Source organism: Lissotriton helveticus, chromosome 4_2 (genome assembly GCF_964261635.1).
Source record: "Lissotriton helveticus chromosome 4_2, aLisHel1.1, whole genome shotgun sequence".
In the NCBI taxonomy this organism is placed as follows: Eukaryota; Metazoa; Chordata; class Amphibia; order Caudata; family Salamandridae; genus Lissotriton; species Lissotriton helveticus.
This window is the reverse complement of record NC_136064.1, coordinates 75,617,334-75,637,018: the sequence shown is the minus strand read 5'-3', so window position 1 is coordinate 75,637,018 and position 19,685 is coordinate 75,617,334.

The window sequence follows — 19,685 nt, the reverse complement described above, 5'->3', positions numbered from 1 at the left end:
TAATAAGGCAAGTTATTAGCATTTTGTGTTTCCTTTACTTGACTGCTGCGAAGCAGTGGGGCGACGCTCCTCTGCCTTAACAGAGGAGCCGCCACTGAATACAAGCAGCTGGTACTGGGGAAAGGGCCTTTACAAATGTGACGAGTCACATTTCAGTTGTTTATCGGTTGTATGTTGTTGTTAATCTGTTACTAATAGGAGGAAAGCTTTGCCCATACCATGTAGAGGAACGGAAAAAAAACGAAATAATTAAGTAATACTATCACAAAATGTGCCACATTACACCACATAATTTGCCTTGTCCTGCCACTTAATATAGTCATGCTTGCTGTATAATTTGGTCCATCCCTGCCACATAATTCCAGTGGAGCCCATATCTCTAGCCTATGGGCTGGAGAGACAGGTTAACACCATCGATGCTGGTGACGGAACCACTCCGTCACCAGCCACGGACGCGCTGTGCTGGTGACGGAGTGGTTCCGTCACGGCCCGGCCGGTGCGTTTGCGCGGCGCTGTTTTTGCGCCTGTGCGGCACGTTCTAGTGACGGAACCACTCCATCACAAGCACAGCGCGCCCAAGGCTCGTGACGAAGTGGTTCCGTCACGAGCATGGCGGCGCAGCGCGGCCCCCTCCCCCCTAGCACTGCGGCGGAATTACCGCCGCAGCCAAGGGGTTAAAAGGCTCTCCTGTCCCGGCCGTCACCAAGAGTGGCCCTTGAGAGCACCGGATTTACAGTTATGAGGAGGCGGATGCTTAGATTAGAGGTTACTAAAAACTAGCTAAAAAAGTAAAATCATTGGTGTAGTTCCCAAGACAAAGAGAAAGTGTTGTCAAAGACAGAATAAATATTATACACAAGGCCATTGGAATTATACGATTTCGTGGCAACAGTTTTTTTTGCATAATTATTGATTGCCAGCACTTGCCACATAATCCATCATCTGTTGCATAATCTGCAGATTTTAACCCAAAAAATTGTTCTTATATCAAACTGATTAAACGATACCAAAAAAGTTGCAGTGTGGGTTCGAATGCAGTGGAAGGCCCTCTGCAAAGATTAAGTGGGCATCTTTCGGTTGCTTTTTTCAATATTTGGTTGTTGAAAAGACAGTGTCACCCTGTGTAAAAATGACAAACTAATTAAGTAATAAAATGTAATGCATATTTTGCTTTCTCTTGCACATAATTTAGTGAACTCTGCCGCATAATTTGGTGCTCCCCTGCCGCATAACTCCAGTGGGCCTGGTTATGCCCATAGTGTCCCATCAGGAGTCTACGTGACTCCCTCAGCACGTGACCCTCTCAGCACAGGAGCCCGCCCATCCCTTGTGTCACGCAGGAAGCGTAGACAAAGCCTGTCACCCGCCTCTATTGTTTCCCTGCAAGCGACCGCATGGCAGCCAATGCTAAGTCGAGTGTAAAAAGCGACTCCACGCCAGGAAGACAAACGTCTGCCCCCTCGGCGTGCAGGTTCGACGCACACGTCTGGGGAGTGTGTGAGAACGATTATCTCGAAAGCGTGAACGCTGCTTTTAAGTCAACATGGCTCTCGGTTCTCACTTTGCCGGTCAGATGACTCTGTCCGCTCTGAAGTTTCCATGGAAATTCGTCTTTCTTCTGGAGATGAGGAGAAGGGGGGCTTGTTTCTGATCTCACGCCAAGGGTGCAATCTCCCAGTCCCAGAGTGTGAAATGCAAGCTTCAGACTAGAGGCTGCATTCGCTGACGTTGCCAGTGCTACGGACGTCTCCAGGGGCATATGTGCAGCCTGGGGCATGGTGAGGGTGTTTGGGGGCAGCGTCCCTGGCATCCTGTTCCTTACCGGTCTCGAATACCCGAGCGTTGTCACCAGCAAATATCGGGGGCCTCATTTATGAAAAGTGACGCATCGCTGCGTGAAAACAGCGATGCGTCACTTTTCTCTGCGCCCTCCTTGCACCATCAATGATGCGTCATATTTATAATATGACGCATCTTGTCGCAAGGAGTTACAGATACGTCAGTATTTCTGACGCATCTGTAGGCGCAAAAGTGACGCATTGCTGGAGTGTGTCACAAAAGTGACGCAACTCCAGCAATGCATCCTTTCACATGGGGAAAGCCCCATGTGAAAGGGCCTGGGTCAGTCTTACGCCTGCTGTGAGGCAGGCGCAAGATTTTGACGCAACAGCATCCTAAAAGTGACGCACAGATTTCACTGCGTCACTATTACGAGGCTTTTTGCGGGTGAACGCCCCCTCTGCATACATTATACCTGACGCAGGTATAATGTAGCGCAGGGGTTTACAAAGTGACGCATCTGCTTAGATGCGTCACTTTGTAAATAGTGCGCATCAGGAGGCATGTTTTACGCCGCCGATGCGTCACAAAAAGTGACGCATCGGAAGCGCAAAACTAACGCAAGGCCTCCTAAATGAGGCCCATAGTGTTTCCATCTTCCCAAGAGAAAAATATCGCCCATATGTTGTGTGTTAAGATTCTGCAAAGGACCGACGATGATTCTTAAATAGAACTTTATATGCAATCGTCTGTTTTAATTTTTTCTTTTTTGTAATTTTTATTTTGGACCATAGTATTTTTTTTTTTTTAAATACGTTATTTATCAGTATTCCAACATATACAGCCAATATTCCTGTTACATTTGTTACTGGAAGAAAGTTGGTAACAATTCCACTTTCATGCCAGTATCATAATTAGTCACATGTCAAAGCAAAATAAATTTGAAAAACAGCTCTAAATGCAAAAAATGACCTTCACACGTTCACCTGGTGATGTAGACCCCAAACCCATGACAGCCAAGTAAGCACTCATCTGCAAGTGACTGATACTATATCAATAAGCCATCAGCCCATCCATCCAGTCTGTTTTCATTTTTAACTTGCCTTTTCTGTCTATGTTTATTTTAATTATCAGCGAGACCTGCACTGGCTCCCCGTCAGCAAGAGGATCACGTTCCGGCTCCTCACCCACGCACACAAGGCTCTCCACGACTTGGGCCCCAAGTACCTCAACGACCGCCTGACCTTCTACACGCCCATCCGCCAGCTACGATCGACCAGCCTCGCCCTCGCCGCCGTACCACGCATCCGCAGAGCCACAGCCAGAGGAAGATCCTTCTCCTACCTGGCAGCCAAGACTTGGAACTCCCTCCCCATCTACCTTCGGCTGACCCAGGACCATCTATGCTTCAGGAAGCAACTCAAGACCTGGCTCTTCGAGCAGTAGCAGACCCCTCCCCCCCAGCGCCTTGAGACCGCTCCAGGTGAGTAGCGCGCTATACAAATGCTATGATTGATTGACTGATTGAGGGTTCGTAAAGGCAGCTATAGAACACATTGTAAAGTGTTTGCGTCATACATTTACTGTTTAATATATGTAGTGAGAAGGGGAAAAATACAGTTTTTTTGGCGATTTCCTTAACTTTTGTGCAGGCTGGGACAGTAAAATACTTGTCATACCGTATAAAAGAGGCCAGGTGGCAACCATAGCTAAGTCAGGAATAGTAACTCACAGCAGACCCCCATTAAAGCTGTCAGTAGCAGGGAAGAGATACACTGTGGCTCTTATTGGAGCCTGGAGACTTGCGGTTGAAACCAGACTTGAAATCTTAACCACAAACTGTGTTATCCTTTACTACACCCTTCAAATACCTTCACCTTAAAATGGAACAGGAACTACTTTATACAAGTGATGGAAACTGTGTAAACACATTTTATTGGTCGTTTTGAATACACCATTTACCACGTTTGCATTTCATATCATCTAACAAAACTCTAAGTAAAATATAATGTTCCCACTCACCTGCCTTCCTCATTCTTTCTGTATTCCGGATACACGCAATACTGTTATCTGTACCGCAACCCCTGTTCAAGATACCACAGATGCAATGCCGTTTTCTGGATAAAGAAGAACTGCTTGCTGCAGCTGAACACAGACTAGAAATCACAGATCAAGGCCATCTCCTCCACCCGATTCCTCACGCTGCACATGCTACATAAGATCTTCAAGTAGCTGCCCCTACACACGAGACGCACCGTGACACAAAACCTCATCACCAGCCGACTGGACGACGGCATATAGGAATCGCCACTGACCTCCTACCGAGACTTTAAACCATACAGACAGCCGCAGTCATACTCATCTTCTGACTTCCCCGATGAACCCACATTGAGGGTGTCTCCAGTGCTTAATTTGAGCTGGTGGTTTCCAGTGCACAGCACTAGCACTTAACGATCAACACCGGCACTTTTCATGAGCACTAGTTAAGGACACATTAATTTATGGTAGGCATGGGGAGATTAAGTGATTTGCCCAGAATCACAAGATGTAGAGCCAACGCTGAGACTCGAACCTGCTTCTGTTTTTGGCGGAGCTAACAGGAGTTGCAGGAGGGCTGGTGCAGGCTTCTTCCTGATAAGAGCCCTGGCACTTATGTTTTTTTACATATTAACCACTGGATGTCTCTCACAGAGGAGTTCTGGTTGACAACAAATAGATGAAAAGAGCAAAGAACAAGTTGTTTATAATGTCACTCACACCCTAAGTAAAAGACATCCTTGTAACTCAGTCAAACAGCTGTTGGGACGGAATGTCCCCTTTATGATGTACAGTCATATCCCTGTCTCCAGAACTGCATACCTGTGATCTTGTTTTTAGGGCTCGCCTGCTGATGCGCTTCAGCGCATAGCTGGCGAAGCTCTATAGGGGCTTATCCAGTGTTTATCCACTGGCGATTCCACTGGCGATTCCTTCAAGTGCATGTGCTTTTTAGGTCATTGCGCTTGCGCAAGCCCTAAAAAGCGCGTGCACAATGCCACCAGCCGCCTGCCTGCCTGCCTCGCATTACCACATCAAAGGCAGCCCTCCGAGCGCATTTCTCACCCCCTAATTATTCACGGCCGGCCGGCAGGCACATCAAAGGCTGCTGCTGCCGTGACTCGCATTTCTCCTCCCTCCTCCCCTATCACTGCCCAGGCCGGCCGTACTTTCTCTTTACAAGGGCGCCCATTCCTGAATCACTTGAAATCTCTCCACATTATTTGCATTTTGTTAATTAAAAAAATTAACTTCAACACAGCGTTGCACATTTTTCTCGACTTCGGAAGGATGAGTCCCAATCTCATTTGTACAAAGTGTTGTAATGGGATTATTGGAGAGTTAGAGAAACGTGCTCACAAGTTACATTTTTATGCAAATCATCTGAGTAAATAAACAATAGCATGGTGCCGTTTGCGTCCTTGACTTGATCTGGTTTTTATTTTTATTTTGCTATTATTCTCACAAAGGCTAAGAAGGTCTGCCTACTTTAGTATTAAGTGCTATACGTCGCATAAGCAACAGCTAACCATTCACTCACCCACGCAACGCCACTCACCCATGCAACGCCACTCACCCACGCAACGCCACTCACCCACGCAACGCCACTCACCCACGCAACGCCACTCACCCACGCAACACCACTCACACACGCAACGCCACTCACACACGCAACGCCACTCACACACGCAACGCCACTCACACACGCAACGCCACACACGCAACGCCACACACACACGCAACGCCACACACACATGCAACGCCACACACACATGCAACGCCACTCACACATGCAACGCCACTCACACATGCAACGCCACTCACACATGCAACGCCACTCAACCACGCAACGCCACTCACACACGCAACGCCACTCAACCACGCAACGCCACTCACCCACGCAACGCCACTCAGCCACGCAACGCCACTCAGCCACGCAACGCCACTCACACACGCAACGCCACTCACACACGCAACGCCACTCACACACGCAACGCCACTCACACACGCAACGCCACTCACACACGCAACGCCACACACACACGCAACGCCACACACACACGCAACGCCACACACACACGCAACGCCACACACACATGCAACGCCACTCACACATGCAACGCCACTCACACATGCAACGCCACTCACACATGCAACGCCACTCACACATGCAACGCCACTCAACCACGCAACGCCACTCACCCACGCAACGCCACTCACCCACGCAACGCCACTCACCCACGCAACGCCACTCACCCACGCAACGCCACTCACCCACGCAACGCCACTCACCCACGCAACGCCACTCACCCACGCAACGCCACTCACCCACGCAACACCACACACACACGCAACGCCACACACACACGCAACGCCACACACACACGCAACGCCACACACACATGCAACGCCACTCACACATGCAACGCCACTCACACATGCAACGCCACTCACACACGCAACGCCACTCACACACGCAACGCCACTCACACACGCAACGCCACTCACACACGCAACGCCACTCACCCACGCAACGCCACTCACCCACGCAACGCCACTCACCCACGCAACGCCACTCACCCACGCAACGCCACTCACCCACGCAACGCCACTCACCCACGCAATGCCACACACCCACGCAACGCCACACACACACGCAACGCCACACACACACGCAACGCCACACACACACGCAACGCCACACACACACGCAACGCCACACACACACGCAACGCCACTCACCCACGCAACGCCACTCACCCACGCAACGCCACTCACCCACGCAACGCCACTCACCCACGCAACGCCACTCACCCACGCAACGCCACTCAGCCACGCAACGCCACTCAGCCACGCAACGCCACTCAGCCACGCAACGCCACTCAGCCACGCAACGCCGCTCAGCCACGCAACGCCGCTCAGCCACGCAACGCCGCTCATCCACGCAACGCCGCTCACCCACGCAACGCCACTCACCCACGCAACGCCACTCACCCACGCAACGCCACTCACCCACGCAACGCCACTCATCCACGCAACGCCACTCATCCACGCAACGCCACTCATCTATATGCAAAACGAAAAATGTCAAACTCTTCTATTGCGAGACCTATTGCATTTTCAATGCTTGTTTTTATTTTGGTCATGCCACATACTAATCCCATATATGTGCATTGGCCTGGATTCGATCTGATGACAATGATAGGTTCTGGACCTAGTCCTAAACCAGGAAGGGCACAACAAGTGCACCCTCATAGTGGCAAAGGACCACCGTCCTGGTCATGGGTTTCATGCATGGAGAGCGGTGCTGGTAGCATACCATGTTAGTGAATTATGACATGCTTTTCACCTGTGAGATATGAATGCATGCCTACAGGCCTATTCATCTAAAGTTCCACTGCACATGATGAACCCAGAATCAACCCATCAAAGTCTAACTCAGTAACAGCATAGGAACTGTGCATAGAAACTGCATAACCCAGCAACGACTCTACTGCTTCAGCCATAAGGGCTAACCTAGCAACAGCTCTACTGCTTCAGCCATAAGGTCTAACCCAGCAACAGCTCTACTGCTTCAGCCATAAGGTCTAACCCAGCAACAGCTCTACTGCTTCAGCCATAAGGCCTAACCTAGCAACAGCTCTACTCCTTCAGCCATAAGGTCTAACCCAGCAATAGCTCTACTGCTTCAGCCATAACGCCTAACCTAGCAACAGCTCTACTGCTTCAGCCATCAGGCCTAACCTAGCAACGGCTCTACTGCTTCAGCCATAAGGTCTAACCCAGCAATAGCTCTACTGCTTCAGCCATAACGCCTAACCTAGCAACAGCTCTACTGCTTCAGCCATAAGGCCTAACCCAGCAACGGCTCTACTGCGTCAGCCATCAGGCCTAACCCAGCAACAGCTCTACTGCTTCAGCCATAAGGCCTAACCTAGCAACAGCTCTACTGCGCCATCCATAAGGCCTAACCCAGCAACGGCTCTACTGCGTCAGCCATCAGGCCTAACCCAGCAACAGCTCTACTGCTTCAGCCATAAGGCCTAACCTAGCAACAGCTCTACTGCGCCATCCATAAGGCCTAACCCAGCAACGGCTCTACTGCTTCAGCCATCAGGCCTAACCTAGCAGCAGCTCTACTGCTTCAACTGTAAGGCCTAACCAGGTAACAGCCCTACTGCTTCAGCCATTATCATTATTATTATTATTAATTAGCATTTCTAAAGCGCATGGCTGCCCTGAGGCATCCCAGCGCTAGCGGCAGTTAAGGCTGAGAGGGAGAGCTAGCAGTTATTATTCTGAAAAAGCCATGCTTTCAGTCCCTTCCGAAAAGGGAGGTGGGCCGTTTCATGTCAGAGGTTAAGGGGGAGGGAGTTCCACAGTCCAGCTACGTTGAATGAAAAGGCCTAACCCAGCAACACCTCTACTGCGTCAGCCATATGGCCTAACCCGGCAACGGCTCTACTCCTTCAGCCATATGGCCTAACGCGGCAACAGCTCTACTGCGTCAGCCATAAGGCCTAACCCGGCAACAGCTCTACTGCTTCAGCCATTTGGCCTAACCCAGCAACAGCTCCACTGCTTCAGCCATAAGGCCTAACCCAGCAACAGCTCTACTGCTTCAGCCATAAGGCCTAACCCAGCAATAGTTCTACTGCTTCAGCCATAAGGCCTAACCCAGCAACAACTCCACTTCTTCAGCCATAAGGCCTAACCCAGCAACAGCTCCACTGCTTCAGCCATATGGCCTAACCCAGCAACAGCTCTACTGCTTCAGCCATAAGGCCTAACCCAGCAACAGCTCTACTGCTTCAACCATAAAGCATAACCCAGTAACAGCTCTACTGCTTCAGCCTTATGGTCTAACCTAGCAACAGCTCCACTGCTTCAGCCATAACCAGCAACAGCTCCACTGATTCAGCCTTATGGCCTAACCCAGCAACAGCTCTACTGCTTCAGCCATCAGGCCTAACCTAGCAGCAGCTCTACTGCTTCAGCCATACGGTCTAACACAGCAACGGCTCTACTGTGTCAGCCATTAACCCAGCGACAGCTCTACTGCTTCAATTGTAAGGCCTAACCAGGTAACAGCTCTACTGCTTCAGCCATTATCATTATTATTATTATTATTAATTAGCATTTCTAAAGCACATGGCTGCCCTGAGGCATCCCAGCACTAGCAGCAGTTAAGGCTGAGAGGGAGAGGTAGCAGTTATTCTTCTGAAAAAGCCATGTTTTCAGTCCCTTCCGAAAAGGGAGGTAGGCCGTTTCATGTCAGAGGTTAAGGGGGAGGAAGTTCCACAGTCCAGCTACGTTGTATGAAAAGGCCTAACCCTGCAACACCTATACTGCGTCAGCCATATGGCCTAACCCGGCCACGGCTCTACTCCTTCAGCCATATGGCCTAACCCGGCAACGGCTCTACTCCTTCAGCCATATGGCCTAACGCGGCAACGGCTCTACTGCGTCAGCCATAAGGCCTAACCCGGCAACAGCTTTACTGCTTCAGCCATTTGGCCTAACCCAGCAACAGCTCCAATGCTTCAGCCATTTGGCCTAACCCAGCAACAGCTCCAATGCTTCAGCCATTTGGCCTAACCCAGCAACAGGTCTACTGCTTCAGCCATAAGGCCTAACCCAGCAACAGCTCTACTGCTTCAGCCATAAGGCCTAACCCAGCAACAACTCCACTGCTTCAGGCGTAAGGCCTAACCCAGCAACAGCTCTACTGCTTCAGCCATAAGGCCTAACCCAGCAACAACTCCACTGCTTCAGCCTTATGGCCTAACCTAGCAACAGCTCTACTGCTTCAGCCATAAGGCCTAACCCAGCAACAGCTCTACTGCTTCAGCCATATGGCCTAACCCAGCAACAGCTCTACTGCTTCAGTAATAAGGCCTAACCCAGCAACAGCTCTACTGATTCAGCCATAAGGCCTAACCTAGCAACAGCTCTACTGCTTCAGCCATACGGCCTAAATTGAAGGCAAGGTTGGCCCATAAATCGAGACATGCTAGTGCCACATTTATACTGTTCGAAGTGCTACTTGCTCAATCCTTGAGAAGTGTTTGCTCTGGTAATGGTTCTGTCTAGTATCAAGATCACTAAGGGTCTGACTAATGCTATGGATTGCAAGATCTTCTCTGCTTCGGACCAAACCATTGGGACCTCTCTACCACTAATCCTAAACACAGTTCCACCCCTTCTAGAAGAAAGACTGAGGCCTCTTTAGTCTTGGAATATCTATCAATTCATGACACGCTGTCGTGCCTTTCCATAACTTTGAGTTAGAAGAAGTGACTTATTAAATATTGACCAGGAGTAGCTCATTGTTGATCCTAATGACATTCAGTGTTGTACTAAGAGAAGCGGAGTTCATCTGTGCTCGATAACAGAACCAGAACCTTGGAAGGCGTTCCCAACAAAGTTTGCCCACCTCATTGATCACCTTGGACTCCCTGACAATTCTCTATTGAAGAGATTATCGTTCTTTTAGTCCACCAATAACCGTCAGTGCTTCTAAAACTTGTAGGGATGTCAAATCTATGGGACGCCTATATCACATCACAACCCCACAGCTAACATAACAGAGTAGACTTAGTACCTTATGCAACAAAAGCGTGCTCAACCTATAGCAATTGTGTGCCTTGTAAGGCTACAACAGTAAATTATGCAAAAAATGAAATTGCAAGGATTTAGTTTTGGTTTTTGAAAGAATGCTTATTGCAAACATACTCTAAAGATATGAGAGAGCGCGGAGCAGGTTTACATCAACCACGCATCAAATGTTTACATAGCTGGAAACAGCAACTTTTCACGCCCCAAGGGAGAATTTGAGAGAAAGCAATGATGCATTTTAACAACATTAAACTTTGTGAAAGAAGCAGTCAATCAAAAGAAGACAGACTGTCTCTCCCTTTAGTTTTCTGGCTGAGGATGCTGATCCTAAAGATGCTGTTGCTTCGCTTGTCCTTTCATTCATCGAAGATGAAGTGATATTGTCGCGGTCAGGCTAATGCGCAATGACCTCGCTGCCTCTGGAGATTACTCTTCCGTACTGTAAATATGAGTGATATTTACTCACACCGAGGCCGCCCAAGGGTACCAGAGAGATGTTGGAGAGATTCTGATGAGAGGTCGCGCCAGTTGCCCGGGTCAGTTGGCTAGACGGTCTGTGTGTCGCTGGCGGGCCAGGTGGAATCTATAATGAGATTCACCGCCATGGCAGGTCAACCCATCTCTTTGAGCGCGCGAGCCCTCCGCGGACGTGTTCAAACAGTGTATCAGTTCCCAAGCCACAAAACCCACAGGCAAGTGATGTTAACGAGCGGACATTCATTTGGCCGACCAGCGCCATGGAAACCCACTCTTGCGTCCAGTCTCACAAAGCCCTCGCTCTGGTACACAGGAATTAGAGTCCACAAGAAATGGGCTCACTTCATCATCTTGTCGTCCTCTCCAAAGCTGTTTGCATGGAGTAAACAAAAAAGGCAACTCCTTTAAGGCCATTGAACGATTGAATCAATTAAATTCTAAGATGTACCGCGGGCCGAATAGCTTGGTTAGTGTTTCCCATGTCTTTGAGTTTGTGGTTTCTCAGCTAGTACCTTAAAGCCTTACATAATCATATAGCACTTTGCAAAAAAAATATATATATATATATATCTCAAAATGTGTTGGAGAACACTTTCAAGAGCGTGTGTATATGAAGTACACGCGGGTGATTCATGTACTGCAGGATACTAATAGATGCATTGTCCTAAACACATTTTCTAATACAGATAACAGTTTCTGCAGATGCAATTTTGAGTATGATTTGCAATGAGCGAACAAGGGTGCCCAGATAAGTCCTGTGCTCAGTTACTTTGCTGGAGATTGAGATAGTGGTTTGGCAGATAGTGCAACTGGGTAGGAAATGTGTTGAATACGTTGGGTGATGCTTGTTTCTGCACAGGAAGCATGGGTCGCGGTGTTGTAGAAGAGTGGTTTTCTGGGGTTGCATCTTTCATACCTGGGCTGCGTGGGACATGCTTGGTTTGGTCTAAGGTTCACAACTTCATGCACATTAATATTTAGAGTCATCACACTGTAAAGTTCAATTTTATTTTTAGATTGGATTGACCGGGAAACATCACTTACAACGCAACTTTTACCATTCAATGCTTTTACATCGCAGCTTTTACAACGCAAACCATTACAACGCATTGCGCTGGGGGGCGCTCTAGGATAGGGAATATATTTAATTTACTATCCAACACCTTCCCTACTATCCACGGGGACTGGAGTTGGAATAGTAAATTAAATAATTCACTATCCAGCGCCCCAAAGCACTATGCGTTGTAATGGTATGCGTTGTAAAACTCGCGTTGTAAAAGCATGCGATGTAAAAGCATGCGTTGTAATGTCGTACATCCGGATTGACCATGACTTACATACATTTGTTGCCAGTAGGGCTGTACTCAGATTCAATTCTTTCTTTATTTCGATACAACCGTATCATAAAATTTTTTTTTCATCCAAAGGCGTTTTTCCATGGTATTACAACTTCTTGTTAATATAATTTTACAGTAATAATTATGGAGGGATGGTGACAATCGGGGTTTTACAATTAATACAATAAATAGTAAAAAGGCACGTATCAAAACTAAAATCGAACAGTTTGCATTAAATTTACAATCAGTTCGGCAGTCATCATGCCCAAGCCTTAGTTTGGACCCAGCATCCCACATTATTCCCTAGTTCTTTATTGGGACTATGTTTAGATTCACATACGTGTTCTAGAACTTCTCGCCTGCCTTTATCCTAATGAAGTTCACTGCTAACAAAAATCTGCTTACAGCAAAAACAAATACTTGGCAGGTATCTGTTTTTAATATCCTTTCTGCCTCTCGATACGATCTCACACCTATGTTTCTGCACAATGGTTTAGACGGCCGCTTTCATCTTCGTCACATAGTGTAAATATTGTTAATTTATTATCACATCCCCATCCCTCCACGAGCACTACCTTGAGCACCTTTTCTCACTTTGTCATTTTGGAGCAACCATTGTCACTACAAATTTGTGACTAATCCATAATATAAACTTTTTTGATAATCAAGTTAACCTGGTCAGTGTTCCATTCAATTATTGTGGGTTGCCCTCTAATCCTGTCTTCCGCCCGAGAAGTTCATTGGACAGTTGGACCACTTTTTGTATGCACAGTTGGCTTATTGCCCACCCTTTCCTTACCATTGGCTGACTTTACTATCACTCTTGTTTGCTTTGTTTTTTATTTGGGAACTTCTGTGGGCCCTACTTCCTCTTCTTGTGTTTGTCCCTCCCCTGAAGCATGGATACATTACTTGTGTCATTCTCTTTTGGTAAGTGCGCCACTAGAGTCTCCCAGGACAGTGAGAGGTGAGGAGGGGGTGCGAGGAGTGCACGTAGAGACTCTCGGGGTACCTGGCAAAGGCCACCAGCAAAGTCCCGTCCAAATTCATGTTGCCATTCGTCAGCTGATAATTGTAAGGAAAAGGCCTATTGCACCTTTTTATCTCCCTCTAGCTACACAGGACGTCAACCAGCTGACCCTTGGAGTCCATGTCTCTGTCCAGGATACAAAGAGGAACAGATCTGGTCTTTCAGAGCTCCTCACAGGTGACAGACAGTAGGCCCAGTCCTCTCCTGTTCTTCCGCAGGTCCAGAAAGTGTCCTGGAAATGGTTCCTGGGGGTGCTATCTTTACACCTCTCACCAGCTAGTGAGTGGGGGTGACTCCTGGACACTCCCTAGCTAATGGGACAAAAGATCTCTGGGGCAACCATACTTCTTGTTTTTTAGTAGATCGTTGTTGTCTTTTTGCAAACAGGCCCAAAATGTTATGTGTCAGGTTCTTTTCGCGATGGCCAAATTCTGCGGCCAGACTAAACTTGGACTCTGCAGATTGTGGTTGTGAAGGGGAGTGCACTATGATAATCAGGCGCGCAACACCCATTGGGCTCACGGGGCTTCAGCCCCCCCCCCGTCGTGCCTGTCAGCCCGGGCTGACACAGCTTCGCGGGCTGGCGAGCATGTAATTGCAGCCGCAGCCGAGTACTTAACGGGTCTTTAAAAGACCATTTAGTTGTAAATGAGGCTTTTGTTGTGTGGTCACCCCTTCTCAAAGCCACTTTGTCCGTGGTTGGAAGAATTAGCCCCCCCCGAAATATTTTCAGCCCCCACCCCCCCGAAATTTGGGTCTAGTTGCCCGCCTGATGGTAATCCTCTGTGATTCCCATATCTTACACTAAACTCCAGTTTGAAGCAGGCCCTAACTAGTAGACAGACATCTGGTAGGACAAAGGCAGGGTCCTATGGTACCAAGACGGGATACACAAGAATTGTCCTGTTCTCTCCCTTTTAAGTGCACCAAAGTGTTACATGTGGCTCAAACAGACCTGCTGAATATTGACACAGTGGTATTCTCTGCTAATTCAAGTCAACCTATTTTGTATCTCCTCTTTCACACCTCATTCAGATGAACTATTAGGCTGGACAGTTGCTGGAGGGCTAATGCAAATTAGCCTCCAGCAGCTTTGAAGTGGGTAAATATACTTTTCTAAAAGTTAGATTTCCCAGATATTTCATAAAACTCTGACTTTACAATTAGGTTTGTTTTTATTGAGTATTAAAATAAGTCTGTGAATGGAGCCTGCAGCTGGTACAGGTCAAAAGTTATAGGTTAAAAGTGTATATTCTATACTTTGACTTTTCCTATTTGCCAACTATAACTTGACCAGCAGCTTTGCCATTTTGGCCTAGTCAGTGGAGTAATATGCTATTTCTAACCTCATATATGTTGTACTCTTATATATTATGCACCCTACCTTGTGGACAGCAAGGTGTGCTTAGGGGTGACCTATTTAATATTCAAAATCAGGTGTTACTACTAGAGTGATTTTGACAGGTCTGTACAGCTGGGTTCAAGCTGCTGCTGTCAGTCTGCACATGGTAGGCATGATCTGGCAGTTTGGGTCGGACTGTTCCCATGCTGAGCAGAATCAAGACTGATTTGCATATGGCTGGGTCCAGGGCCTGACTGGCCATAGCGGGCACCGGGCAATCCCCTGGTGCGCCGCACGGGGGGGGGGGGCGGTTTTGGGCCCCTGGGGGCCGTTTTTGTTACAGGGCCGTAATAGCTGCAAAATCATCCCTGTACCAAAATCAGCCGAAAACCGGCACAGCAAAGAGCTCGGTGGCACCTCCATCCCCCCCAAGTGGGGAGGGGGTGGGGGGGCGAGCACTGAGCCAGGGCCGGTTGTGGTTCCCAGTCCTGCCCTGGCTGGGCTCAAACTGGGATGGAGAGCAAAATAAATGGATTTAACTCACATCTGTGGCTGGGTGTGAATGTTTGACAATGTTCAGCATTCCGTCGTTTATCTTTTTGTGTTGCCATAGTCACCCTAAGTTAAGTGGGAAGGGTGTGCCCAGACATGGGTATCATGCTCACTATGCCACTGGATTCAAGCTAGCCTAGCTGATAAGTGTTGATGCCCTGAAATTGGTCCTAGGATGGCCTGGCAGTTCGGGCTGGACTGTTACCATGGGAAAAGGGTCAAGACTGATTTGCTTATGGCTGGGTCCAAACTGGTGTGGCGTGGTGAGCAAAAGAACAATAGATTTAACCCAGATCCGTGACTGGGGGTGAATGTTTGAGAATATTCAGCACTCTGTTTATCATCTTGTTGTGGTACTTAGGGCCTGATTACGATCTTGGCGGATGGGATAATCCGTCACAAACGTAACCCTGTCTGCCACAATCATAATCAAGCCCTTGGTCTGAAACATTGCTGGTGATTCTGACATGCATGGTGTGCATAATGTGCTTTAAAGGTTACTTTGTCTCATACAGGGGTGCAACTAGACCCAGACTTCGGGGTGGGGGGGAGCTAACACTTCCAGCAATGCGTCAGGACAAGCATTTGCAGAAGTGTGGTTGGAGCTATCCTCCTAGTCAATATAATAAAAAGAAATTACAAACTGTGCAATGTAAACATATTTGACAAACCTGGCATTATAACAAACATGTTTTTGTAGATTTGACACTGTTCTTAGGCTACTCACAGTGATCTTTAAAAAGTAGATTGATAGCATTGACAACTACAACTTGTAATCCAAAGCACATAAGATATGTTTTCTTAAAGTTATATCAAGACAGCACCCTTTTTGTCAATTCACTAATCCCTTCTGGGGCAGGACAATTTGCTTGTGAAATATTTATTACGTTTGGGCGGGAAGCTCTGCTCGTGGAGATTGTGAAGTTTTCCGCACTCTGCGTTACGAACAGCTCGAGGAGCACGAAGTGAGGAAAATCCTCTTCCAGGCGAGATTTTTCCTCGTTCATGATCAAAAACATCAAGTTGTCGAGATCGAGCATGGAAAATCAACCTCCGCGCAAGATTTATTAACACGGGCGGACGGATTTCTCATTGCGAGTGGTCGCGTATGCTCGAGTTGAGAAAGCAAGGATGCTGCTTCAGGTGGGGTTATATCCTACTTACTTACTGGCTACTTATCAATCTGTAACTAAGACTCAATAATCCTACTTCTGGAACCTATTCTACTGGCTACTGGACTACTTGATTACAAGCACCCAACTTTGTTTACAACATGGATCTTCCAATTTGTGTGTCTAGAAACAGTTATTGGCCAGAAGTTAGAAGGAACCCTTGTTTGAAGGCCTCTTTCTTTGAGGGAGTTATTTCGAGAAGAGACCTTTATCCAAGGAGTAGTTGCTACCTCTAGCTGGATTAGCTGCAGAGCTATTAATAAGTGTGTTCTTGTATATATGAGCATGAGATGAGTCTACCAGTGATCATTCTGGTCTACACGAGTTTGCAGCCTTGATGAATTCCTGTGTCGTTCAGAGGTTGAAAGTGAGTGGTTGTTTTCATGATTTGTTTACCAGTGAACTGTGCAGCACTGTTGGAATTGTAATTGAGCAATGATTGAGCAATGGAGAGGGAAGCAGAGAGTCTAAAATCAATTGGACCATTGGAAGTAATGCATGCGTGCCAGACATCCAGCAAGGGCCTCCAAGGCATTTGACTGTGCTGCCAAGGCAGCAGGATGTCCTATTGTATTGCCTCTTCAGGTACTGTGGTTAGAGCACCTTTCTCATGTGAACTCTTCTAGCTGGTCTCTTCTTGTACTCTTGAGGCCCATCGTCAGCTATCCCTGTTCAGATCTCCTGTCTCATATTCAGGTCTCTTGAGTACAGTCTGCTCTTCAATGTAGGTCATCTCTCCAGGACCTAGGGCAGGTCCCTCTGAGGCAAGACAGGCACCAGGTGTCTTGGTTCCAGCCAGCCTTCCCTGCTACCTACTCCAGTGTTATTCTACAGAGGAAAAAAAATAAACATTCATGTTGCTCACCTTATACAGGTTGAGCAATGGCTATTCCTGCAGGTGTGCACTGCATAGACTGTCAGATATTGGAAAGAATACATATTGAGTTTAATGATTATGCATTATTGATTATACATTGAGACTTAAATGTGCATGTGTTTAGCATCTATGCAATGCATTTTGCAGAGTCCATTAAAACATGTACGGAGTGAACAAATCACAAGAGAGTCCATGTTTATTTAGGAAAATATAATGTTGCATGAAAATGCTGTACTAGAAAGGATAGATATTTCCATAGGACAATTGTGCACTGTGAACTACCTTTCTCCATGTAGTCCTGTCATTCACTTACTAAGATTTCAAGGGGCTTCAAATGCACAATGGGCGCAGATAGGAACTTTGCCCGTTTGTTGGCTGTAAATGCATGAAAGGAAATACATGAAAACAATATGATCTTGATTAAAACTGAGTGTAATAAAACCACTGCACTGCTCCTGGATAATGAGTTATGTCATGGCAACTCATGACGTAAAACCATGCAGTGGCCTGGAAAAGTTAAGATACTTTAGAGTGCTGTGATGCACTTTATTTAAAGCACCATATTTAATGGATGTGTTTCAGAACTTCTGAGATTCAGAGATTTACATTTGTGTCTAGCTTCACATTAAAGAAGTCACCTGACCCTATGTGCTTGTTAGACGGGGACCTGGAGGGTCGGCCGAGCACAAGGGGAGAGGCCTCCGGTGAGGGCCGTCCCCAGCGATCGTACAGACACGTAACTTCCCCCCCACAGATGGACACCACACGAAGATCAGAGTAACACCTTTTATAGGCAATTCTTTGAGTAAGGTGGTACGATACAAGGAGATCAGGACACGATGATCCTCTCAATTCTAGTCTCTAGTAGAGGAAGGGGGTAGCGGGACAGTCTTGGTACCTACAGGTACTGAGGTGTAACGGTGGTAGCTCACAATCCTCGAGCTCGGCGTTCGGACGGGTCAGACCGCGGCAGCGCCAGCAGGTCCCGAAGAGGTCGTAGGTGGCAACGGGCCGCGGCAGCGCCAGCAGGTCCCGAATAGGTCGTAGGTGGCAACGGGCCGCGGCAGCGCCAGCAGGTCCCGAATAGGTCGTAGGTGGCAACGGGCCGCGGCAGCGCCAGCAGGTCCCAACGAGGATGACGGTTACAACGGGCCGCGGCAGCGCCAGCAGGTCCCACGAGGATGAAGGTTGCAGATGGCCGCGGCAGCGCCAGCAGGCAGGACAATAGTTCACAAGGCAGGGCTGCGGCAGCGCCAGCAGTCCGTCAAGGATGAGTTCGTCGCGGTGTCTCTCGACTCCAGGATACAACTGCCTTCCTGTTCTGGGGCTGCCCCAGTTATAGGTCTGGCACTCTTTGATGTGCGGACCCTCGCTCTTGGAGGTCGGGAGGTCCGGGATGAGGAAGTCCAGACACCCAGCAGGGGGGTGGAGCCAGCGCCCGGGGGGCTGGGGGTGATCGGCACCTGGCGGGAGAGAGCCATCGACACTTCTTACTCCCATTGACCTGCCAAGTGGTCCGTTCACCTCCTGGGTGGATGGTGGTGCCGGAATGTCGGGACCTGGCCAGGCCCGGGGTTGGGGTCGAGCTGAGGCCACGCGGCCTCGTGGCGCAGTGTCTAAGATGGCGGCTGGCCCGGGCAAGGGTGCTGACGGTGGCCCAGGCCAGGGACACAGGGATTCCCGGGAGCAGATGTCCCATGGGGGACGGGTTGGGGGTTGCTTCTGCGGGTAGTACCTGGCAGGGCGGTACCAGGGCCCTGTCATGCGGGGAGGGAGCGAACCCTTCATGGGGCCTGTCCAACATGCGTCCCCCCCAGCTGAAGGTGGGGAGAGTCACCCATCCTCTTGGGGACTTTCCTCGTCGAGGCGGAAAAAGCGGGACAGGCCGTCCGCGTTGGCGTGGTCTTGACCAGGGCGATGCTCTACCGTGAAATCCATCCCCTGCAGGGAGATGGACCATCGCAATAGTTTGGGGTTCTCCCCCCGCATTTGCATGAGCCATTGCAGGGGCCGATGATCTGTTTGTACCCGGAAGTGGGTTCCGAAGAGGTAAGGCCGGAGCTTCTTGAGGGCCCATACTACTGCGAAGGCCTCTCGCTCAATGGTGCTCCAGCGCTGTTCTCGGGGCAGTAGGCGTCTGCTGATGAAGGCCACTGGTTGGTCAACTCCTTCGGTGTTCAGTTGGGAGAGGACTGCCCCAATACCATGGTCGGAGGCATCGGTCTGAACGATGAACTCGCGGCTGTAGTCGGGGGCCTGGAGCACAGGAGCGGTGCACATGGCGGCCTTCAGCTTCTCGAAGGCCGCTTGACAGTCGGGCGTCCAGTTGACTCTTTTTGGGTGGTTCTTAGACGTGAGTTCCGTGAGGGGCCCCACAATGCTGCCATAGTCCTTCACGAACCGCCGGTAGTATCCGGTGAGCCCCAGGAAGGCTCGGACCTCGGTTTGTGTTTCGGGGGGTTGC